We start from the raw sequence: 26,882 nt of genomic DNA on the forward strand, positions 1-26,882 counted from the left end.
GGCCCTACTCTGCCTCACATCCTTGTGTTAGGGTCACTCCCTCTGGGCAGTTGACCCACCTTGATAGTAACAAAACCCAATTTAAACTGGGCCTCAACTAATGCTGTGTTTTTACCTTCCTTCCCTTTTGTTTTGGGTAGTGAGTTGCACACCTCTTCCAACTCTATCTTAGCTATGGCAATACCTAGCTTACTCACAGAGGTCACACAAAACTTAAGAAACTCTGCCATGACCAACAGGGTCTTCTTATTCCAGGTACGGTGCTGCCACGAAGGCTAGCACCCAACAAAAGCTAATGACAGCTGTCAAAATCTAAGCTTTCGAATTTTCAAGTGGATAAGCTACTTTAGAGGCAACTGTGGGTTCTTGGAGCCTTCCTACCTTTTCAGAGTGGGGGCTACCACCTCCTGTGGCAGACACCCTTTTTCCACTCCTTCTTCTGTTTGTTCAGGGGTGACACTCTTGTTCTCAACAGTTGCCTAACTTTTCATGATTTCTTGGTGGTCAAGGGAGGCCTCATCAATGCCAACTTTGAGGTTCTCCCTGCTGGAGTAGAATGCCTTTGGCTTACTGGGTCTCTAGTTAAGAGTTCCTTTCCTTTCCCTTTTTCCCTTTATCCCTTTCTTCTGGGGACTAACACCCTATGCCAGCTAAGGGTATCACCACGTGTTAGGGGCATAAGGCTACAGTTCTGGTTGTGACCTTCCCTGGATCTTCCCTTAATTCCTTGCTTCTCCTGGGACATACTGGTCTGGGGTCACTAACCTGTCAACTACTATGGTATGACTGTGACCTGTGTCTCTCAGGGCAGTGTTGGAGATGCCGTTCACCTAAATGGAGTGAAAGTGCTTACTACAACCTTCTGGGATCCCCAGCTTACCATCGGGCCCCTTGTCCCAGTTAAAAGCTATGAGGACCTCCTCATCTTTGGTGTACTCACCAAAGGCTATACGGGCCATCCCAATGATAACCTTCCATTTGGGACAGGCTACATCCTCTCTGTAGTGACCTGCCTGTTGGCATTAGTAGGACAGTGTTGTATTATGTAGTGTGGGGGCAAGACCATGTAATACTATCACAATACCTCAAAGATGGTCCTTGGATTCACACTAATAAATCCTTAGCTCAGTCCTGGTAGGGTGGCAAAGAGCAGTCAGGTTTTACTCTAGGAACATGTGTTAAGCTTTTCAGAGTACCAACAGGAACAATAAATAATGTGCATGACTCAAGGGAAATTTTACACCAAAACATATAAAAATAAAGTGTATGTTTATCCTTATGTAGACACCAAAATTAACAGAACAGCATACATAATCAAAGTTATGGATTTTAGAAGCAATATTGAATCAGTGCAAAAAAACACATAGAAAATATAACATTCTGGTCAATGGGTAAAACCACTAGTGGCAATCGGTCACTTGCAGGTCGAGTTATGTGGAATCCTAATAGGGTTAAGGTCATGCGGGCCCCTGGACCAGGCCACAACAGTCAGTTCAATTGTATCTACCCTATTGAGTCCGGGTGCAGAGTTGTCCTGGCTGTCCATGATGCTGGAAACAGAATGCAAAAACACAACAGATGTACGGCCGCTGATGTCAGATGAAGGTTGCACGGTGTTCCCTCTGGATGCACTGTGGGTTTTGTTGCCAGATTGGTGACCAATAAGCCTTGACAGCGGTAAGCTCAGTGAAAAGGCACTGGCACTTCACTGAGAGTGAGGCAGCTGCCTGAAAGTTTGTAGCAGGCAGAACTACAACTTCCACAATTCACTGGACCATCTGAATTTGGGCCATCCAACGGAGGGCCCAGTGGCCAGCGATTTGTCGGATCTGGTTTGTGTTTTTACCTGCAGTTTGCAGGGGACTGAAACCACAAGTGCAGGGTGGCTGGAGGTGCTTCAGGCTTCCACAGGAGTGCTTCTGTCTTGGGAGACCCAGAGAAAGGTTAGTACAAATTTTGATCGGGTAATTCCAAGAGTGTTGCCACAGATGCAGGGTATGCCTCTTTTGATTTGTGCAAGTCTTGTTGTCCCTGACACGGGTCTCTTCTTCTGTCCTCTTTGATGCAGGTTGTTCAAAACTGAGGTTCTGGTGTCAGGGGTGTCCCTTAGATCCTAGATTTAGGGAACTAGGGGTGTGGGAGCTAGTAGACAAAGGACAGCTAGTCCCTGCATCTAGTCCACCCTTGAGATGACCACAACCAGGGGTGTGGGTCACTTTGTCTACCCTAGACACTCTATTCAACCACTCCTAAAGATGGCAGAAATCTAATTTTAGTATACAGACCAGGCTGCTCACCTTGGAGGTGTGGCTAGCCATCTGGGGGTTTACACCTCCTTGAATAACACATTTCTTGCCTGCTTGGGTGCAAATGTGTCTGGGGCTCGGGGAGGACTTTTTCCTCCCCTGGGAGCCAGCCTGATGCATATCAGAGGGAGTGCAGGCTTTGAGTCTCACCACTCTCATGTGCCACTTCACTATCCTCTTTGGGAGGAGAGTGCGCCATGGACTGAGTATGCCTTCCTTAGGCATGCCCGACGTATATTAGAAATAGTGTGACCTCCTTTCTCCCCAAGCCTTTGTTCCGGACTCCTGGGAGTGATCACACTGCCTGGCAGGAGCCAGAATCCTGTCTTGGTGCCCAGCAGATGCGGGAAGCGCAGGCTTGCAAGCCAGAGCACAGAGAAACCAGGACAACCTCTAAGGTAACTACCTGGGTAAATTGCACGTCACCCACGGCATGAGATTTGTGTCTGGGGTGAGAAGGCAGGTTGTTTCATACCAAACATGACACATTTTGGCGGTACCATAATGAAGCTGCCAATGTTGAGAATATCCGGGTGGCAGCCCATGTTAATATACTAACCACTATAGGTACCTATAGGTTTGCACTTATATGTCCTCACCTTTAATATACTGCACTCCACACCCTGCCTCCTGGGCTGGGTAGGCCTTCCTTAGGGGTGCCTGACATATATTAGAGATAGTGTATTAACTATTAGCATTCCTCTAGCATTCCTCCTGCAGTCTGCAATAACAGACCTGCTCTCAGTAGTTTGCTTGGGTCACCCAAGGTGGCACAATAATGTGCTCCTGGCCCCGGCAACCCCTTTAACAGCCATGCCCAGGGTACCACTGGTACCATATACTAGGGACTTATAACAGGGTTAAAGTCCTTGGCAATTAGGGTTTTCAATTCACATATATCAGTTTTAGGGAGAGAGCACTGGTACTGGGGCCTGGCCAGTGTCAGAGTCGAAACCGGGATCGAGTAGTCCAAATGGGGGCAAAAAGTGGGGTATTATTTTCAAACAGGCCTGCTTGCATACAGGTGTACATTTTCTTTTTCCCACAGTGGACATAGTTTCAAACAATGACATGCTGTTTAACAAAATTGAAAGTAACGCTGTGGTATCTCAATACCATTGTGATATCGGTATACTTCATAAAATCAACCTATAGTTTTAATATTAACACATATATGAATTAAAAACATAACTAGTCATGAAACCCTAAAATCATCAGTTAACTATAATAAAGATACAAATATTTGGTGTACATAGCATTTTACATAGCACCGCAGTATCAAAAAAAGGTGAAGACAAATATTTAATACCCTATTTAAAAATATTATAAGGTTACAAACAACTTTTAAAAACCATACGAATTCAATGAACAAGCAAAGGTTTAGAATTAGTTATAGTTTGGATGACTTCATTTATATTTCTATAGTAAAACAACTTAAACTACACAAACATCAGAAACTCAACAGTTATAGTCCCAACTTACTATAACTTGTGAACCTCCATACAGTGTTGTAAACTCGCTAGCCAGTCTAAATTAACTATAACTCATGCCTTCCCCACGTATAGCTTATACCCTTTCATATTACATCACTCACAGCAGGTTAAATCACAGCATTCATAACAAGACACATGACATCTCAAATGGCCTCATTTATGATAACACTGTGCATAGTAGAGGGGTGAGTTATAGTTCGTATCGATATGTGTGTTTGCTTTGATTAAAATGCATTAGGAATTAGAAAAACAGATTATGAATCCTTCAATACAAACTGTTGTTTCTAGGGTTGGAAAATTAACTGCTGTACATATATTTATTGGTAAATCAGAAAACAGTTGAAAGACACCACACACTTTAAAATATCGTTTTACACTTTTCAAAAACTCACTTAAAATGTGTATTCTGGAAAAAACGGGAATGTCAATGATCAAAATTTAAAAAAAACACTTCTCTGTGGTAAAGCAAAAATAAAAAATATATATCTCAGTTACCTCAAGGCTCAGGAGCTGGGAGCATGCTTTCCTCTGCACCAGAATTCCTTCTGTAAAGACTTGAGAACACTAAGATCCTTTCCACCAGAAGCCTCCTGACCCCTTCCCCGCCTCCTAGAATTTGCGGAGTAAAACCTGTAATAGAAGAGCCCATGCAAAGTAATGTGTCTGCAGTCACAAACCTCTGATTATGCACATGAAGCATAATGTTCTGTATATGAAACAATCAGATTAAGACAGGAAAGCAGTTCATATACATAGACATCATGCCTTTTTGGGTGTACACTAGTTTTTTTCTTAACCGCATGTGCGCTGCGGCTATTTTCGCGCTGCACGGCTTTTTTCAAAAAGCTGCTGCGTTACATGACGAGCTCAGCTCGTCATCAGCGTGCGAGCGGCGCAACTGATGACGAGCTGAGCTCCTCATCAGCGCCAAAGTGGTTAATATATGCAACCAGTAATTAGTGCATACATAGCTGTGGGCAAGCAAAGTAATAGATTTGTGTCAATGTTTACATATAACCCAGTAACATTATGAAAGCAATAAAATACAGTGCACATATACATCATGACATTATGCATATACACAATTTCGCATGTACAGTTTAATCTTGATATCTTTTACTTTAATTACACGCCTTGAAAACACTGGAGATAGCTTTGAAGACTTTCTGCGAAAGCAATTTTGGAAACGTGCCCCTCCACCAATTTCCTGCTCTTTTCTTCACACACAACGCAGCACAGCAAGTTTGGCACCACAAGGCAGATTTACAAAGATTGTGGTTGCTCTACCATGTTGCATGACAGCTTCTGCCCATGGTGGAGATGTAAGTTTTTATTTGTTCAAGATTCAAACAAAGTTGCTGCACTACATTGTGTGAGGGGGAAAGAGCAGGAAAGTGGAGGAGATGCAAGATTCAAATGCATTCACAGAAAGTTTTCAAAGTTATCTCCAGTGTCCCTGAGGCTCAGATCAGGTGGCCATTAACGATAATGGGGAGGTCCCCTGTGTCCCTCAGTATCTGGTATACAATTTTATAGAGCTACAGTAAGTTCTGTTGGGAAGCTCAATTTCTTCACATAATTATGGTGCTCATGTCCTACACCTATTTATAGGCCAACAAATGATCAATACAACATCTACGAGTCAGGGCTTGTGCCAATTTACTTTGAAAGAGATCAGTTAATGATTTGACACAGCACACAAAAGTCTGCGACTACTCAGTATACTCTTAATCATATATCCAAGTTATACATAAGACTGAAATTGTAGTCTCATTTGTGGCTGTTATACAAAGATAAATAAACAAGTGACTTTGTGACAAGGTGATACAATGTGAACAAATAAATCTAACAACAAAAATTAACAAATTACAGAAACGTAGTGCAAAAAATAATAAAGATGTTCTGGAAAAATGCAATTTTCAATCTAATTACCTCAACATGATGAAGCTTCTTGTACTAATAGCACTTTCTTCAGGCCTGTTGGCCAAGGGTATGAATCCTTAATGTAAATATCATCAACGTTTCGACTCTGTAGTTATGTGTTTCTGTAAAATCATCACAAAGGGTCTTCCTCAGGACTATAAGTATGTGAACCTGTGTAATAAAGAATGATGAGAGTCAGACTGTGTGTAGTGTTCACTATAAGTGAGTATCACAGGAGAGCAGAACTGGGACTCACCGGGGTAGAGAACGGCGTACTCATGGGTGTTTAGAAAGAAATGGACCCCTCCTGGTCTGGATGGAGTTAGGAAAATTAATTCAATGTATCCACAATCTTGCATGGGAAATATTATGTAAAAGGTTCAGTGTGAGACATGTAGAACTTAATGAAGAAAATAAAAATAACTAGTGGAAAGCGCTCTTACCTATCCTGGAGTGCTTGAATGTAGGTCATAAGAAAATAAATGTATCGAAATTGCCAAGAGTGCAAAGTTCCAAAATGGATTTCAAAGGGATTCACTGTTGAGAGTTCAGATAAACTAAAAATGTATAAATTCCATGATCCAGAAGTGGTATACAAGTCACATACAAGGAAATCAGACTTCACCTTAAGCTGCAGCTGCCAAAAATCCGTGTTCAAAAATGAAGCCGGCGGTGAGTACAAAGTCATATTACAATCCCCATGGGATTCACTAAAGAATACAATAAAGAAATGTTTGTTTTGGAAAAAGTATTTTGTAAGGCCAAGCATAAAGGCCAAAAGTGCAAGCAACCCAAGGAACTCACCTCCAGGATTATTAGCTGCAGCGTTGTCTCCCCTCCGAGTTTCAGAAGCAAATGCGTCAGGGAAGACGTCGCTAGTAAAGGCAGGAATGAACTGGCGGCTGCTGCATGAGATCAGGCTGTCAGCAGACTAGCTATTGGAGTCTCTCTGGTGTTCTGGGTTGAAGGGTGATGTTGCAGGTCCAGTTCTTTTCAACCCAGGCAAGAGGGCAGCAAGTCATCACAGCAGGGCAGCAGTTCCTTCTGAGCAGCCACCCAGCACAGTGGCAGTTCTATCAGCGGCCCAGCAGTCCTTCCTAGCAGAGTTTCCACAAGTCCAGAAGTGTACTGAAGTGTTGGTGCCTGAAGTTCAGCATTTATATCCAGCTGTGCCTTTGAAGTGGGTAGAAGCTTCTAGAAGTAAGCATTTGAAGTGCACAGTCGACCCGCCTTCCTGGCTCCAGACTAATTACAGGGTTATGCTGCCCTTTCTGTGGAGACACGACACAGCCTTTTCAAGTGTTTACGGGGCTGAGCCCAGTTCCCTGCTCCCATCCTGCCTGTGATGGCCCATCCAGTCACTCCTAGGCTCCTCATTGTGTGTGGCTCTCTAGGAGGATTACACAAAGTCCAACTGTCAACTACACCCTATTATGTGACCCAGAGACAGGCTGCAGGCACCAAATGGCTAAGACAAGAAAATGCCAACTTTGTAAAAGTGGAAATTAAAAAAAAATATTTGTATTTTATTTTAAAGGTTTTATATAGCACTGGCTAGACCCGGAGGTATCAGGGCGCTTTACAGGAGCATCAGATCATAGTTATAGGTTACATCATTACAAAGGTTACACAGTTAGTTCACCGTAAGTTAGGATTTTCAATTTCAATTTCAGAGACACTGAAAATTAACTGGTTACCTGGTCACATTTGGAAATTTCACCAATAAAATGCAATAAGGTAACTTCAATGTAATCCTATGAGAGAAGTAGGCCTTGCAGTAGTGAAAAAACAATCAGTGCTGCAGGCCCACTAGTAGTATTTAATTTACAGGCCCTGGGCACAGTAGTGACACTTTACTACTTACAAGTGAATTAAATATGCTAATTGGGTGTAAGCCAATCTAACGTGTTAAGGAGAGAGCACAAGCATTTTAATACTGGTTATCAGTGGTAAAGCGCACAGAGTCTTGAGGCCAACAAAAAGGAATTAAGCAAAAATAGGAGTGAAGGAAAAAAGTTTGGGAATGAATGATCCTGCAGAAAGGGCCAAGTCCAACACAAACGATTGCTTTGGCATAACAGGAATTTCACCCACTATATTTGTCACATGAAAATAGCTGATCACATTGGAGCTCCATGCCAGTATCGTGAACAAGCACAGAGTTGGAGGAATTTCCAAAAATTTGTAGTGCATTTTTCAGTGCTTCTGCACTTACACCTATGTCATCTAGGCAGACGTGATGAAGTAAATTAAGAAATGTGTGCCAAAGTGGAAGTGATTTAATGCATATATGCTTTTCATTTAGAGAAAAAAGCATATTTACACATTTGCAATAACTTATAGTATGTGGAATCTACGCTCTGTGTAGAATGTGCACTTGTAGGGTCATGACTGACAGATTCATGCTAGGGAAATTAAGAAAGCCATAATTTACCCACTCGCGCTTGTTTTTTAAAATTCAAACATGCTGTCTTGCATGAACTACTTTATCAAACAACAATTCATTGGCCTGTCTTACACCTGGAAGGAAATCTGACTGCATGCATCTTTAAGGCGCTCTGACTTCCCTCACAATACTTGGGAGTTACTTAAATTACCGTAACTGCTAAGTGTTTGGGTCAAATTTGAGACCTTTTGCCAGTCATAAGCACAGCTTTTTAGTCAGCATCATGTCACTTTGGGAATTTAAACTAATAATCCAAAGAGTGAAACTATAATGCTCAGAATGCAATGTGATGTGTAAAAGGCCACATGAGAATGTGTTACAAAGTACAGAGATTCCTAAAAAATCAGTAGACACTAACTTTAGAATAAGACACTAACTTTAGAATAATCTAAGGGGGGCAAAAGGAGTCAAAGATGTCGATCAACGTCCAAATTGACAGACACAAGGTCTGTTCCTTTTGGAAGAGAAGGCTCACACAACCAAATGGGTGTCATGCTTCATCATTGGGTAATGCTCCTCGGCGGGCGACACTGCAATGCCCAATGGGCACCCATAAAGGGGTTCTTTATCAGAGATCTTTTAATCCCAATGCCATCTGTGAAGTGAGATGTAGGGCCAGTGTGTGTAGATTGGTGAGATATAGGAGTGTATAAAAGGTGGTGAATATAAAATAGACTAAGTAGATCCCAAACAATAGCATTTTGTAATCGGTGGGCCTAGTTGTCTGGTTAAAAAGCTGGTGCTGTCACTAGATGTAAGGATCTAGGGAAGCTGAAGATTGAGGCCTACATGTTTCTTGCCATATTGTCTAAAATAAATCAGGTGCCCATTAATCAGAACCAATAGGAATCGTATCTATACACAGACTGGAATCCAATTATTGTCCTGGGTATTCCAACCACAGCCAGTCTAATTGTGCTGTACCTTGGTGTAATGCTAAGTAAAAGGACCGACCCCACTTAGGTGGTACGTATGCCTCCTGGAACGAAGAGTTAATTGCTTAATTAAGCATAAAAGTTGTAGCTGCAGCCAATCCATACAACCTACCCACACTCTGCCGATTCGGCCACCATGAAATGCTTTGAAACCAATAGACTGAACACTGCAATCAATATATTACACATACAAATCGCTATTTTACAAACTAAGCCATTATATTGTGTATACAAACCTTGCAGGTATACAAGTGTACCAGCACATTATAAATGCATCCCACTATGTAATGATTTCTAATCAATAGGCACGTCAGTCAGTGTGCTATGAATACAACCAGCCCAGTATGGCCGGAAACCAATATATTATGCATCTCATCTCAGCGAAGACGTTAGACGTGTGGACCAGTGTGTTACCCACAATATTATACCTATGAACCAATTCAATATGAAGGCAAACCAGTACAGCAAGCAGGCAAACCAGTACAGCATGAAAGCAAATCAGTATAGAGTGCATGCAATCCACTGTGTTGTACATAGGCTAGTAGTTAATGTGCATACACCAATGCACTAAACAGACACCGCAGTGTGCTGTTAATATAAACCGGTATACTGGGAACATTAAACACACACCTTAAAAAGTATGTTTTGTCACGCAAACCAATGTGCTTGATCCGTGTAACAGTAGTTTATCTATGCGTTAACCAGCATAAAGAGTACTCAAACCAGTGATCTTGTATTGCAACCAGTACTTGGGACAGCCTCTGCCTAGATCCCAGTGGGAAATTAAGAATACCCTAATGCATACTTGATGGCAGTAGTGCAATATGCACTATATGTTTAAAAAACTCACTACTTCAACCCATGCGCAACATCCTCTGTGCATTACTCAAGCGTGCAAACCTCTCTTCAGTAAACACAACTAAAATGATCGTCAGTTTCCATGCTTCTTTCCTTTCCCTATTTAAAAATGTAGGTGCCGAAAAGTTTTTTTCCATATAATTCAATGACAGACTGTGCTGAATGACGAGTTGGCAAGATGACCCACGGCCGAAAGTGCCTCTTTTATGGCTAAAATAAGAGGGTGAATAAAAAATGACAAGGCAAGAGCTACAATACATGATCCCTAGTTGAAGCAACTAAATCTAAACATGTGCTAGCTGCATATCAGTTATGGTGTCCATAAATGAATCATTGTGGTGGACAATAGTGAGCTGTTTGAGTTTTAATATTAGACTTGATGTAGATTCCTGAAATACAATTCAATCTGTACATTTGTTAGTTATAAATACATAGTAAACAATTATTCACCATGTAAAATAACTAACTTTGATTGATTTATGATGCAGAGCCACTCTTGCCATTGCTTATTTTTAGATATTTAATAAACATTGAAAGCAATTTTTTCATCTGATGTAAAGTTAGCATGCTGGTGTCAATAGGGGGAAAGTGGTGTATTATATAGTGCGGTTGTGTGACATCACTGTGCAATACACTCACAATATTATGTTGGGTCCACTCAGGCTTGTGTGAAAAAGCTTTAGTACAACCTTGGGTGACTGTGGCTTCTAACAGCAAGGCTTTAACAACAATAAGAAAATCACACAGCACAAACAAATCCAACACCAATTTAAAACAAGCATCAGCAAAGCCAATTTGTCTTGCCTATGCAAGAGTGGAGAGTCATGAAGTGTTGTGGAGTGTCGTAGACTGGAGTAGTGCAGAGGAGTGATGTAGAGGGGTGTAGAGTGGAATGACTTAGAGTGCAGGAGCACAGAGTTGAGAGGCATAGAGTAGAGGGACATAGAGTGGAGTACAGTGTCATAAAGTGTTGTGGCATAGAGTGGAGTAGAGTGTCAAAGTAAAGCTGTGTAAAGTGGAGGGTCATGGAGTGGAATAGAGTGTTGTTGTAAAATGGAATGGCATAGAGTGGGGTAGAGTGGAGTGGCATAGAGTGGAGTAGATTTAAAGTGTTGTAGAGCGGAGAAGAGTGTTGTTGAATGTCGGAGTGTTGCAGATGGTCAAAGAGTGGAGATTCATAGAGTGGCGTGTTGCAGAGTAGAGAGTTGTAGAATAGAGTGGAGTAGAGTGGCATAGTGTGGAGCAGAGTGGAATAGAGTGGAGTGTAATGGAATGGAGAAAAGTGGCGTGGAGTACAGTGACATGGATTAGAGTAGCATGGAGTGGAGTAAAGTAGGTTGCAATGGAGTGACATACACTATTGAAGAGAGGAAGGGTTAAGAGTGCAGTAGAGTGGAGAGTCTAAGAGTGGAAGGTTGTACAGTGGAATGGAGTGGCTTTGTGTAGCAAAGATTGGAGCAGAGGGTCATAGAGTGGAGTAGTGTAGAGTGAAGTAAAGTGTTGTAGAGTGAAGTAAATTGTTGTAGAGATGATTGCCGTGGAGTGGAGTTCCTTAGAGTTCCAAAGAGTTGAGTGTCATAGTGTGGAGTGGAGTAAAGTGTCTTAAAGTGGAGTATTATAGAGTCAGTGAAGTAGTGTAGAGTGGAGAAGCATAGAGTGGCATAGAGTATCAAAGAGTGGCATAGAGCATCATCCAAGGGAGTATTGTGTAGTGTCACAGGATGGAGTGGTGCAGAGTGGGGTAGAGGGGCTTAGAGTGGAGTGGAGAGCGGTGTGGAGTCGGGCAGAGTAGTGGCAGTAGACCACTACAAACTGGAGGTAAAAACACTCACCGAATCCAAAGATTTGTTAGCCATTGGGACTCCAAGGGATCACCGAAATCCAGGTGATCTAGAGCATTGTGGGAGCTGTCATCTCATCAGCCCTGAAGTTGCAGACCACTATGTTACTGCCCCGGACTCAGTGAAGTTCCAGAGGTTTTTTGCTGTGCTTATTGCTGCCAAGGCTTGTTGGTAGCGAGCCTCCACACTCGATGCTGCATCTACAGAGAAAACCGTGCAACCATCCTCCGACCTCAGCAGCTGTCTACCTGTTGTGTTTTTGCATTTTGTTTCTTGCAGTATCGTGTTAGTGGTAAAAACAGCACCACCCATGGCTCCCGTTCAGCACTAAGGACAGCTAGAACAACTCTGCACCCGGACTGCATGGGCTAGGTAAAATTGATCTGACTGTTGTTGCCTGGTCCAGGGGCCTGCATTACCTTAACCATGTAAGGGATCCACGTAGCTTGACCCGCAAGTGACTGATTATGAAAATGTCTTCAAAAATCTATAACTCTGGTTATATGTATGCTATTTTGTTCATTGTGGTGTCTAAATTAAGAGAAAATTGAACATTTTTATAAATTGGTGTCAGATTTCTCTTGAGACGTGTCCATTACATATTGTCCATGTTGGTACTCTAAAATGCTTTAACATATGTTCCTCTTGTAAAGCTTACCTGCTATGTTTCACTCTACCAGGACTGAGCTAAGGATTTTTTTTGGGTGAATCCAAGGGCCATCATTAGGGTATTGTGACAATATTGCATGATAAGGAAACCCATCCACCCCACATAATGTTCCACTGTCCTACATTGGTGTTACAGCAGTGGGGATCCTGAACCTGTGTTTCGCAGTACCACTTGCTCATAAGTGATTTTGCAAAAAAATTCACTCAATTGGCTTTAGCATCTGTTAGAAATGGGTTCTCCAGTTGGCAGTGATTTGCACCCTGTCCAAGTAGGGACCCTCAATTTACTCAGGGTAAGGGAGTCACACAGCTAGGATAACCCCTGCTCACCCCCTTGGAGGCTTGGCACAAGCAGTCAGGTTATCTCAGAAGCCATGTGTAAAGCATTTGTAGGTACAGACACAGGAACACAGTGAAAACACTACAAAATGATTCCACACCCGTTTAGAAACATGGCCAATATTTATCTGAATGAAACAAGACCAAAGCGACAAAAAATCCAACATACACAAGTAAAGATATCACTTTTCAAAGATTAAACAGGTTTAGTTCATAGAAATCAATGGATATGCAACTTGTATTACAAATTACCTTGAATGCGTCAAAATTCGAAGAGGAGACAGGGGCAGGGGAGGTGAGGTGCCAGAAAGGAAAAGCAATGCACTGGCTCCTTTCTCCCAGGGAAGGTGATGCGTCAGTTCCTTACTGCCAGGGCAGGTGATGCATCTGTTCCTTACTGCTATGTAGGGGAGGTGATGGGTCCGTTCCTTACTGTCAGGGGAGGAGATGCATTGGTTCATTACTGGAAGGAGAGGTGATGCATCGATATCTTGAAGGAGAGGTGATGCATCGATATCTAGACAAGCGGCCTTGGTTCCCTACTGCTAGGTAATATCGATGAGGCAATCGTCACCCAGGTATGATGCATTGAAAATCCAGACGTGCTGCGTCAATTCCACAGCGATGAAGCAGGCGCTGCGTTGGACTTGGAGCAGTGCATCAAGGACTTTCGTGATACACTGCTCGAAACTCAGGCTGCGGTGGTTCTTCTGACACACTGCGAAGGAAAGCTTGGGCCTGCTGTGAATGCAGTGTTTGATAGGCCAATGGGGAACCATTATCCGGTGCTGGCAGCGGCGATGCGTCGAAGTTTGTAACTATTCATTAATAAAAACAGAAGCTGGAAGTTGATGCATGGATTTTCTCCTTCAGGTTGCCCGATTCTACTTCCAAGAGCACAGGAACTGGATTTTGCAGCACTCTCAGCAGAAGAGCCCAGGCACTGGTAAGTGAAGTCTTCGATGGTCCTGAGATTTTTTTAACAGGAGGCAAGCACACACAAGCCCTTGGAGAACCTTGGAAGCAGGATACAGGAAGCAAAGTCCAGTCCTTTCACACCCAGGACAGAAGCAGCAAGCAGCAGGCCAGCACAACAAAGCAACAGGCAGAGTGGCAGTTCCTCCTGCAGCATCCAGCTCTTCTTCCAAGCAGAATGTCCTTTAGTCCAGCAGTGTTCTGATTTGAGAGTGTCAGAGGCCCAATACTTATACCCCTTTCTGACACTGTAGTAGACAAACTTTAAAGGAAAGACTTTGCAGTGCACAAGACCCTGACTTTCCTTGCCCTGTCTCCAAACACACTATAGGAGGGTAGAGACAGCTTTGTGTGAGGACAGGAACAGTCCTAGTCAAGTGTCAATGACAGCTCAGAAAAGCCCATCAGGATATGCAAGGCATAACTCAGCGCTCTTTGTGTGACTGTCTAAAGTGAATGCACAAGAGCCCAAAAGTCATCCTAACCCAGACGTGGATTCTACAGACAGGCAGAGGCACATAATGGTTAAACAAGAAAATGCTCACTTTCTAAATGTGGCATTTTCAAACACACAATATAAAAACCAACTTCACTAGAAGATGTACTTTTAAAGTGTGAGTTCAGAGACCTCAAACTCCAAATCTCTACCAGATCTCATTGGGAAATTACACCTAAAAGATATTTCAAGGCAATCCCCATGTTAACCGATGGAAGAGATAGGCCTTGCAATAGTGAAACATGAAATTAGTAGTATTTTCCCATTAGGACATGTAAAACACAAAAGTACATGTCCTACCTTTTAAGTACACTACCTTAGGGGTCCCTTACATGTAGCAAAAGTGAAGGTTTGGACCAGGCATGCGGGTGCACCTGCTAGGTTTAAAACTGCACTCACAGGCACTGCAGTGGCAGGTCTTAGACATGTTTGCAGGTCTACTTATGTGGGTGGCACAATCAGTGCTGCAGGCTCACTAGTAGCATTTGATTTACAGGCCCGGGCATACCTGGTGCATTTTACTAGAGACCTACTAGTAAACCAAATATGCCAATCATGGATAAACCAATCACCAATACAATGTAGATAGAGAGCATATGCACTTTACCACTGGTTAGCAGTGGTAAAGTGCCCAGAGTCCTTAAGCCAACAAAAACAGTGCAGAAAAAATAGGAGGAAGAATGCAAAATGTTTGGGGATAACTCTGCAAAGAAAGCCTGGTCCAACAGCATCAAAAATAATGTTATTCAAAATGTTTTCGATGTTTCTAATTGAGGTGTGACGGCCCTGTGTAGACCCCCATTCCATTAGTACTTTTTAAAAGACTTAGTAAGTCAGGAAATGTTTTAAAACGTTTGCTAAACATTTAATAAGATCCCAACTACTAAGTAAAAGTTAGGCACAATGGAGGCTGAGTTTCCACCTGGTAGTCATCCCAGTCCTGAATATCATGGATCTGCAAGTGATGTGCAAAGCAAGGGACATTAGCTACAAGGGGACAGCTAAAAAGGAGGAACTGGAGAAGCACCTCAGCTCCAATGAGAGAGAGAAATTAGAGAGGATGATTACGCCCAAGCTCCCATTGATAATGATGGGTTGGATGGAGAGGGCCATAGCTCTACATTTTTCCCCAGATCCCATTCACCAGTGAGAAGTGACAATAGTCAATCTAGTAGCCCCCTCCCCCAATGGAAAGGTGATAGGAAACCTTGAGGATGAGCTTGACCAACTATCCTTGGAGGAGGAAAAGCTTACACTTGAGGAGGGAAGACTAGCCCTTGAAGAGAGAAAGATTAAATTGGGTCTTAGGCCCAAAGATGGTGGGAGCAATGACTGTACCAGGGAGAAGGAGGAATCCTTTGACCCTAAGCTTCCCAAAGGGATTGTCCCTAAGTTTAGTGATGGTTTTGATATTGACAAATGGTGTGCAGTTTTTGAAAGGGCCTGCAAAACGAGGAGTATAGCAAACCAGCACTGGGGCTCTTTCTTTTGGGAGTTATTCTTCGTGAAGAGCAGAGATATGCTTCTGAGCCTTAATGAGGAGGTAGCTAAAGCCTATAGGCATGTGAATTATACCTTTATAGAAAGATATGGACTCACTACATTAGTACAGGGTAAAGTTCAGAGATACCCATAAAGATCAAAACCAGATATGGGTGGACACGTCTGTCAAAGCACTAGATGGACGGATAAAAGGCAATGAGGATGACACTTATGATGGGCTGCATGATTTAGTTATGAAGGAGCATATTTTCACTAACTGTACCACAGAGAAATTGAATCAGCACTTGGTGGATTCTAAGTTGTCTTCTCCAAGAGAGCAGTGTAATATATCTGACAATTAGGTCAGAACCAGGGTGTCCAGAAGACCCATAGGGAGAGTGAGCAGAAAAGGGTTCACAGACTTCCTATCAGGGGAAAGAGGTGAGTAACAAACAAGATAAAAAGAAGTAGTCCTATAAAGGCCCCCAAAATACTTCTCATGATGGTGGGCCCCAAGACTTCTCCCAGTCCAAAGTCAAGGGGTTCCAGGGTAGAAACTGGGATCCAGCAAAGGCGTCTAGGTTATGTCATGACTGTCATCAGGCAGATCATAAGAAAAGAGATGCAGCATGCTTCAAACAGTCCCCCAATGGTGGACAGCCCAAGGGGTTGTCTAAAATAGGAGTTGGGGTAGAGGTATACTCTGGAGAGGCCAAAGGTTACACAGAGGCTACTTTAATTTCCCTGGGCGGGGTAGTTATTGAAGCCCTTGCTATCTTGCCTGCATGCTTCCGGGAAACTCACACAAGAGAATCTGGAAGCCGGATGGGAGTACATGAAATGGTGGTATGACCAGACTGCTACTCTGGTCAAGTTTCAACCTGGTCAAAAAGTATGGGTGATGAGCCCGTGGAGCCCAGGGCCCTGCAAGACCACTGGTTTGGGCCTTATGAGGTGAAGAAGCACAAGAGTGATGTCACCTAATTGATGGACCTCAGACTCCCAGGAACCCTTTAAGGGTCCGTCATGTCAATCACCTCTAGCCCCACTTTGAGAGGTTTGAGCTTACCATGCTCCTATTTAATGATGATGGAATAGAGGACCTATTTTCTTCTAAGGAGCAGGATGGGTCAGGGGAGAGTGTCAGCCTCTCTTCTACGCTGACCATAGTGCAACAGAGAGACTGCCACCAGTTTCTGGGACGATTTGCCTCTTTATTCTCTCTTTCCTCAGGATTCACTACATGGTGTGCCCATGATGTTGATACTGGGGACAGCATGCTTGTGAAGAATAAAATGTGCAGGTTGTGTGACAAAGTGATTGCCAGCAGTAAGGAGGAGGTCTCCAAGATGCAGGCGTTAGGGGTTTTTGCGCATTCAAACAGCCCTTGGTCCAGCCCAGTGGTGTTGGTTACCAAGGCTGCCCCTGCAGGTATCAGACGTGAACTTAGGTTCTGTGTGGACTACGTTGAGCTCAATGTGGTCACCACTACTGATGCACACCCCATCCTTGAGCTTATATGATCATAGACCAGCTTGGAGCTGCCACGTTTCTCAGCATGTTTGACTTAACGTCTTGGTATTAGCAGATTGCCTTGGACGAGAGGGCCAAAGTGAGATCTGCATACTCTGCACAAGAAGGGCACTTCCAGTGCAGGTGATGCCCTTCGGTTTAAAGAATGCCTATGCCACCTTCGAGAGGTTGGTCAACCAGGTCTTTGCTGAGTTGGAGAACTTCAGTGTTGCCTATCTAGACATCATTGAAGTCTTCAGTTCCAGCTGGTAGGACCACCTGTGCCACCTCTAGGAAGTGCTTCAGGCTCTGCAGAGTGCAGACCTGATTATCAAGGCCAGTGAGTGCCAGCTAGTGCAAGGGTCAGTGGTCTACTTCGGTCACCAAGTGGAAGGTGGTAAGGTGAAGCCCATCCAGGCCAAAATTGAAACCATTATGGCTTGGGAACCCCCCAAGTATCAGACAGAGGTGAGAGTCTCGCTAGGCCTCATTGGCTATTACAAGAGAAGTATTAAGGGATATGGCACCATTGTTACCCATTGGCAGAGCTGATTTCCAAGAAGCAGCCACGCTGGGCGATCTGGACAGAGCCATGCCTGAAGGTTTTTGAAACCCTGAAGATTGCCATGTGCACAGCCCCTGTGCTCAAGGGCGTTGACTTCTCCCAAGAATTTAATGTGCAGACAGACACCTCAGAGCATAGAATAGGGGCAGTGATCTCACAGCTAAATGATGAGGACCTGGATCCGCCTGTAGCCTTCATCAGTTGGAGGTTATTTCCCAGGGAACAGAGGTGGAGTTCAAAAGAGTGGAAAGCCTTTGCTGTGGTCTGGGCTCTGAAGAAGCTGAGATCATACCTGTTTTGTACTCATTTCCATATTCAAACAGAACACAGACAACTTAGATGATTAATGCAGATGAAAGGTGAGAATCCAAAACTGTTGACGTGGTCCATCTCCCTACAGTAATTTAACTTTTTGGTGGAACACTGCCCTGGAATAGACCACACCAATGCTGATGTTCTTTCCAGGTTGTTCTGCCTCAGTGTAGAGAAATCCCAAGGGGTTGGGTAGCTCTCCCCACTATCAGCGGGGGATGATATATGTTAGACCTGGAATCCAAGGTGAGGCTTCCCCTAATGTTTTGCCTTCATGCCTCCTGTTTTAACTGACTTAGTTTTTGCTGGCCTTAGGATTCTACACACTTTACCACTGCTTACCAGTGATAAAGTGCTAGGGCTCTTTCCCTAAAACATGGTAACTTTTGTTTATCCACAATTGGCATATTTAATTCCCTAGTAAAGTGCATTATGTAACCCCTGGGTACCTCGGGGTTGAGTAAAGAAGAACTCCCCCTGACTTCAGTCCGTGCAAATACACAGGAAGGCTTGTTGTGTTGGTTAAACCAGGTTTAATCACTCAAGGTTTGTACAACAAAAAAGAGTATAGCGATGAGTCGGTAGATGGGTGTAAGCCGCTTTTGTTGGCTACCAACCTCTCCTTCCAACCGTCCTCTGCACGAATGCCGGTCCCGGCATTCACCAACAGAGGGCACCGTGCTAAGTAGTGGCCGACAATGCCACTCGAACGTTGTTGGGGGGTGGGTACCGCTTCACTGCCTAGATCGTCCTCCGCATTAGTGTCGGCCCCGACACCATCCAACGGAGGGCAACAAACACAAGCTCGGGTCCGGCTCGTTTCCTTCGAGCAGGGGAATTATGAAAGTATAAGGTAAAGCAATGTTCCCAACACACTCGCTAACCCTCGAGCGGGGACTGAAACATCCTTGAGCAAGATGTCCAATCCAGCTCGTTCGATAACCCTCGAACGGGGACTGATACAAGTAGTGCGACTAAGCGCGAGGTCAGAGTGCTCGATAACCCTCGAGCGGGGACAGAGTCAATGAGCGCGAGTTCAGAGTGTTCGAAAACCCTCGAGCGGGGACAGAGACAAGTAGCGCGCCTAAGCGCGAGTTCAGAGTGCTCGAAAACCCTCGAGCAGGGACAGAGGCGTTCAGAGCAGCAAGGCGCGAATCCAGCTCGCCCGAATGGTCTCAAGCGTGCATGGATATGGATGAATTCAATACGACCCTCGTGCGGGGACTGCGGCGGTGCACAACAGGTCTCGGCAAAGAGCTGCTCCAATAAGCAAAGTCTCACCTAGTCAGAAGCGCTGGTTCACCCTACGGACATGGAATATCCGACGCCTTCTTCTGCGTCCGCTGTCTGTTTTATGCCGTCTCGTCCGCCGGTGCGTACTGCGCATGCATGCTGGGTAGGATAGTTCCTGGGCGTGAGTGGTCTGGGGGTTGTAGTTCGGTTAACGAACCGGCAGCGCTATCGATCCGTTCTGTGTCCTAACAGTACATTCCCCCTCACCCAAAGGCCTCACCACTGGGCCGGGCTTGCCCGGATGCTTCCTGTGAAAAGCGGACACCAAACGAGGTGCGCAGATCCCGGACACCGGTTCCCACGACTGCTCCTCCGGCCCATAACCCTTCCACGCAACCAGGTAGCAGAGCTTTCCCCTGCTCCATTTGGAATCCCTGATGCCTTCGACCTCATAGTCCTGTTCGGCATCCACCAAAACCCGAGAGGGGACGGAACGCCCGGCCGAGCGTGCCGGCTTGAGCAGAGACACGTGAAACACCGGATGGATCCGCATGCTGGCCGGCAATTCCAACCTCATGTTCACCGGGCTGACGCAATCCTTGATCCTATAAGGCCCGACGAATCATGGGTGGAACACGCTGCGTTTGCGAAACCTCAGGTTTTTTGAGGAAACCCACACGAAGTCCCCTGGTTTGTACAGCGGACCCGGCCGCCGTCGCTGATCTGCATACGCTTTGTACACCACCTTGGCCTCCTCCAAACACCGTCTGGTACTCACGATTGTGTCCTTGATGTGAGCCATCCTTCTGTTGGTTGCAGGCACGCCTGTATTGGCCAAGGGATGCACCAGCGGGAGGAACCTTGGGTGATGTCCATAGTTGCTGTAAAAAGGCGACACTTTCGTGGAGCTGTGAGTGACGTTATTGTACGCGATTTCTGCAAGCCACAGTTCATCCACCCATTCCTCCTTGCCCTGTTCGACAAAACAGCGGAGATACTGCTTCAGCGTTTGGTTGAGGCATTCTGTCTGGCCATCCGTCTGGGGGTGATACCTGGTGGATAAGGCCGTAGTGACGTGGAGAGCAGAACACCATGATTTCCAGAACCGCGCCGTGAACTGCGACCCACGGTCCGACGCGATCACACTGGGTAGGTCATGGACACGTACCACTTCTTTGAGGAGCGTGACAGCCAATTGCCCTGCCGTCGGTACCCCTTTGCAGGCGATGAAATGACCCATCTTGGTCAGGTAATCGACCACTACGAGTATGACTGTACACCCCTGGTCCTTAGGCATGCCTCCGATAAGATCCAAGGAAATGCGTTCCCACGGTCGTACAGGGGTTGGAAGTGGTTGTAGGAGTCCCTGGGGACGACTGTGATCCGATTTCATGGCTGCGCATATTGAGCACGCGGCGACCCATCCGCGAACATCGGCCCTCACCGAAGGCCACCAGAACTGAAGCAACACATAGTCAACCGTCTTCTCCAGACCCAAATGTCCTGCACTAGGCAACTCGTGACACCACCTGAATGCCTGTTTCCTCAGTCTAGCCGTGGGAACCAGTATGCAACCGCCATGTACTGGTATCCCGTCCTTTACCTTCCATTCATCGTGTCTGCGAAGCCATGTCTTCCACTCAAAGGTGCAGACACCTCTTTGTATTCCACGGAGGAAGGCCCCCGACTGGATCGCTCCTACCACCGCACCCGGAGAGATGATGGACCTGACGGTCAGAGAGGGACGCCCCGCATCGCTGGTCTATCTCGATAGAGCATCAGCTTTCTTGTTTTCGGTACCCGGCCTGTACGTGATGGTGAAGTGGAAACCGGAGAAAAACTGCATCCACCTCAGCTGACGAGTAGACAGCTGCCTGGCCGCAGTCATGAATTGGAGGTTCCTGTGATCTGTGAACACAGCTACCACGTGGCTGGCCCCCATCAGCAAGTGCCTCCATTCAGCGAAGGCATCCTTAATGGCCAACAGCTCCTTCTCGGCTACGTGGTAATCCTCTCTGCCTCGTTCAGCTTCCTGGACATGAAAGCCACCGGATGCAGCACTCCTGACACCGTGTTCCTTTGTGATAGGATGGCCCCCACCACCAGATTCGAGGCGTCCGCTTCCACGATGTACTGTAGATCCGGGTCAGGATGAGCCAGAACAGGAGCCGTTATGAAGGACTGTTTCAAAGCATCAAAGGCCCCCTGGGCCCATGTGGTCCACAGAAATGAAGACGATTTCCTTAGTAACTGGGTGATGGGAGCCACCATTCCAGAAAACCCCTCGATGAACCTCCGGTAAAAGTTGGCGAAGCCAAGAAAGCTCTGCACTTCCTTAACATTCTTAGGGGCCGGCCAGGCTACAACAGCCTTCACCTTCCTTTCGGCCATCGTTTGTCCTTCAGGGCTTAGCATTACCCCCAAGAATTCCTCTGAGGTGACGTGGAAGTCGCATTTGCTGAGCTTGCAGTATAAGGAGTTTTCCCGTAGTATCTGTAGGACCGAAGACACATGACTCACGTGGTCCTCCATGCTATCCAAATACACCAGAATATCGTCTATGTAGACGACGACGTACACATCCAGGATGTCTCGTAGCACGTCGTTCAGGAAGAACTGAAACGCCTTAGGGGCATTACAAAGCCCGAAGGGCATCACTTTGTATTCAAATAGGCCGAACCTCGTTTTGAAGGCCGTCTTCCATTCATCCCCACAACGCATGCGGACAAGGTGGTACGCCCCCTTCAAGTCCAGTTTGGTGTACACCCGTGCACTTTTGACTTGTTCCAGGAGTACATTTATGAGTGGCAAGGGGTATCTATTCTTGACGGTGATGGCGTTAAGCGCCCTAAAGTCCACGCAAGCGCAAAGTTCTCCGTTGGCTTTTGGGATAAAAAAAAGAGGGGAGGCCGCCGGTGATCTTGATGGCCTTATGAACCCCAGACTTAGCATTGTGTCTAAATAGGAACGGAGGTGGTTTTTCTCGAGCTCGGACAAAGCATACAGCCTTCCGCTAGGTATGTTAGCCCCAGGGACCAAATCGATCTGACAGTCATAGACCCTATGGGGAGGAAGTGTCTCAGCTTGCTTATCATCAAAGACGTCCCGGAATTCATGATATGCTCATGGGAGGGTCACCTCCTTCTCTGCGGCCGTGGCCACTGCATACCCCTGTGTCTTCTCCGATAATGGGTACTCCGAGGACCGTCCGCAGAACCGGGAACAGTAAGGGGAGTCCATTCGTATTGTCTAGGTTTCCCAGTTGATAGAAGGGTTGTGTTTCTTCAGCCATGGTAACCCTAGGATGACTCCGTATTGAGGTGCACAGATGACATTGAAGTCCATGACCTCCTTGTGTTGTGTTCCGTAACCCACCTCAATATTCCCCGTGTAGTGACTGATGGCCCCTGAAACCAACCTGCGCCCATCTACCGCATAAACGTCCTCTGGGACCGAACAAGGTAGGAGCGGGACCCCGATACGGTCTGCCTCCTTCTCATCCATAAACAACCCAGTGGCTCCTGAGTCTACCATCGCTGAGACAGAGACCCACTCCTCCTGCACTCTTAAACGTAGAGGAATGAACAGATGTCTGGGACTGGTCAAAGCGTGCCGCTGTATGGAAGGGATGTATCCATGACTCCAGGAATTCCCTTCTTTGTTCCGGGGGCCCGTTAGTTTTCCGCCCCCTTTTCCACTGTCGCTGTTGACAGTCGGCTGGGGCGAGAACGACCTGTTCTTGGTTTTGCCGGACACTCGCAGACATAGTGCCCCTTCTTTCCGCAGTACAAACAAAGGCCCCGTTTCCTGCGGGACTCTTTCTCCGTTGCCGTTAGGCTGGCTCTAGGAGGAGCCGGAAGCGGTTCAGCGGACCCTGGATGGCCCAAAGCGGATGGTGTCTTATCCTTCTTTGGCCCACCACCACGGCGTTCGCTTAACCGATGTTCTAGGCGAAGGGCCAGGCTGATCAAGTCTTCGCAATGCGCGGGTTGGGGGTCGATCTGTGCGATCACGTCCTTCAGTTCTTCGCTCAGTCCCTGGTGGAAGAGGGCTGTCTGTTTTGCCGGCGGCCATTTGGTCTCCGCTACGAGATGCCTGAACGCGTTCAGATACTGGACGAGCCCTGTGGACCCCTGTTTCAGCTCTAGGAGTTCTCTGTCTGCGGTGTACGAATCTGCTCTCCTGTCGAACACCTTGACGTATTCCTCCTGAAAGGCTTCCCAATCGTACAGAAGCGGGTCATCCCTGCTCACCAAAGGCACGGCCCATTGTGCAGCGTTCCCTGTCAGATACGAGATCATGAAGGCCACCCTCGCCTGGTTTGTCGGAAAGGATTTGGGCTTACAGGAGAAGTGCAGGGCCACCTGCGTTATGAACACCTGAACTGTAGAGGGGTCCCCGCTGTATCTTTCCGGTGTGGCCAGCGGTATGGCGACTGGCATTTCCACCACTACCGCAGCTGGTTGTCCTGTGCTATGAGTCCCTGCATTGAAAGGATTCCTCTGCAGTTAGTCCATCCTATCCCGCAAATCAGCTGCTTCCTGACGGGACGTAGCTAGTTTGGTCTGTATGTCAAGCAAGGCTGCCAACACGTCGTCCATCGCGGCCATGGTCCTGTACTCAACCAGGAGGTTGATTAGAGTTTGTTAGGTCGGATATTATGTAACCCCTGGGTACCTCGGGGTTGAGTAAAGAAGAACCCCCCCTGACTTCAGTCCGTGCAAATACACAGGAAGGCTTGTTGTGTTGGTTAAACCACGTTTAATCACTCAAGATGCCAGTCCCGGCATTCACCAACAGAGGGCACCGTGCTAAGTAGTGGCCGACAATGCCACTCGAACGTTGTTGGGGGGTGGGTACCGCTTCACTGCCTAGATCGTCCTCCGCATTAGTGCCGGTTCCGACACCATCCAACGGAGGGCAACAAACACAAGCTCGGGTCCGGCTCGTTTCCTTCGAGCAGGGGAATGATGAAAGTATAAGGTAAAGCAATGTTACCAACACACTCGATAACCCTCCAGCGGGGACTGAAACGGCCGTCAGCAAGATGTCCAATCCAGCTCGTTCGATAACCCTCGAACGGGGACTGATACAAGTAGTGCGACTAAGCGCGAGTTCAGAGCGCTCGATAACCCTCGAGCTGGGACCGAGTCAATGAGCGCGTCTGAGCGTGAATTCAGAGTGCTCGAAAACCCTCGAGCGGGGACAGAGGCGTTCAGAGCAGCAAGGCGCAAATCCAGCTCGCCCGAATGGTCTCAAGCGTGCATGAATATGGATGAATTCAATGCGACCCTCGTGCGGGGACTGCGGTGGTGCCCGACGGTGCTCGGCAAAGAGCCGCTCCAATAAGCAAAGTCTCACCTAGTCAGATGCGCTGGTTCACCCTACGGACACGGAATATCCGACGCCTTCTTCTGCGTCCGCTGTCTGTTTTATGCCGGCTCGTCCGCCGGTGCGTACTGCGCATGCTCCGCGCTATGCATGCTGGGTAGGATAGTTCCTAGGCATGAGTGGTCTGGGGGTTGTAGTTCGGTTAACGAACCTGCAGCGTTATCGATCCGTTCTGTGTCCTAACACATTTTATGTGCCCAGATCATGTACATTAACTGCTACTAGTGGGCCTGCAGTACTGATTGTACCATCTACTTTAAACATGTCTCAGGCATTCCATTGAAGAGGCGGTGTGTGCAGTGTTAAACTGCCATGTCAACCCGGCAAGTTAAACCTCTTGCCAGACCCAAACCTTCCTTTTTAATACATATAAGGCATCCCTATGACAGTCCCTGGACAGTCCAATGGCAGGGTGCAGTGTATTTAAAAAGTTGGACATGTACTTTTAAGTTTTACATGTCCTGGTAGTGAATGTGTAATGTGATGGTCCATACTGGCAGGATGGGAGAGGAACTGAAACTGAACTCGGACAAGACGGAAGTCCTCATCCTGGGGTCTTCACCCTCCGCCTGGGACGACTCCTGGTGGCCCCCCGCCCTAGGCAGCGCACCCAAACCAACAGACCACGCACGCAACCTGGGCTTCATCCTGGACTCCTCCCTCTCCATGACCAGACAAGTCAACGCCGTCTCCTCGTCGTGCTTCAACATCCTGCGCATGCTACGTAAGATCTTCCGATGGATCCCCACCGAGACCAGGAAGACGGTCACCCAGGCCCTCGTCACCAGCCGTCTGGACTACGGCAACTCCCTCTACGCCGGAATCACCGCCAAACTCCAGAAGAGACTCCAGCGGATCCAGAACACCTCAGCACGACTCATCCTGGACATCGCCCGCCGCAGCCACATCTCCGGACACCTGGGAGACCTGCACTGGCTCCCGGTCAACAAGAGAATCACCTTCCGGCTCCTCACCCACGCACACAAAGCCCTACACAACCAAGGCCCAGGATACCTCAACAGCCGCCTCAACTTCTACGCTCCCAAACGCCAGCTTCGATCGACCAGCCACGCCCTCGCCACCGTCCCTCGCATCCGAAGAGCCACCACAGGAGGAAGCTCCTTCTCCTACCTAGCCGCCAAGACTTGGAACTCCCTTCCGACCCACCTCCGCCTGACCCAAGACCACCTCGCCTTCAGGAAGCAGCTCAAGACCTGGCTGTTCGAGCAGTAGCGGACCCCCTCCCCCCAGCGCCTTGAGACCCTCCAGGTGAGTAGTGCGCTATATAAATGCTGTGATTGATTGATTGATTGATTGAAGAGCTGCACCCAACCTCACTTACACCTGAATAGGATGTATCCTGTCCCTACACAAAGGCCTGTATACCCCTCTGTAGTGAGTCTGGAGTCAGGGAAGGACATCGGTGCACTTCAAAGGCATCTCATTAAAGTTTCCCCCACTTCAAAGGCACCACTGGGTATAAGAACTGGACCTTAGGCATCACCACTTCAGTACACCTCTGGACCTGTGAAGACTCTGCCAGGAAGAAGGACTGGCACTATGCTGGACTGCTGCTTTGCTACCTGGCTGCCTAATGTCCTATGCCTGGGTAGGAAGAGCTGGCCCTGCATCACTTGAATCCAAAGTACATACAAGGCCTAGCTGGCTGGCCTACTGATCTGAAGTCTCAGGGAAATTAAATATTTCCAACATACCTGGTTCTGCACCTGGACTCTACATTCTGCGAGTCTGCCGTTCCAAGTGGTGCCACCCCAGTCCTGAACCGTTGGAAGTGAGGCCTAAGGTGCATGCTTCTGCAAAACCTATGCTTCCTCTCTCAAAGTGGCGCATTGGCACAGTTGCAGTGATCAGATTGAGTGCATCGCTCAACCTAAGAATAGATCTTATTTTGTATCAATTTTTAGACACCGAAACATACAAAATCCACTGGATAGTTCCAGAAATATAGATTTGTTAAGGTAAAGTTAGTGGAAACTTTGGATAAGTGTTACGAAGTGGTGTGGGTATTCCAGTCCACTTTGGGTGAACAACATCAAGTTGCAAGTCAAGGGGGTCAGTGAGGAATTGTAGAACAGTAACCTTGTC

This window comes from Lissotriton helveticus, chromosome 12 (genome assembly GCF_964261635.1).
Source record: "Lissotriton helveticus chromosome 12, aLisHel1.1, whole genome shotgun sequence".
Classification (NCBI taxonomy): domain Eukaryota; kingdom Metazoa; phylum Chordata; class Amphibia; order Caudata; family Salamandridae; genus Lissotriton; species Lissotriton helveticus.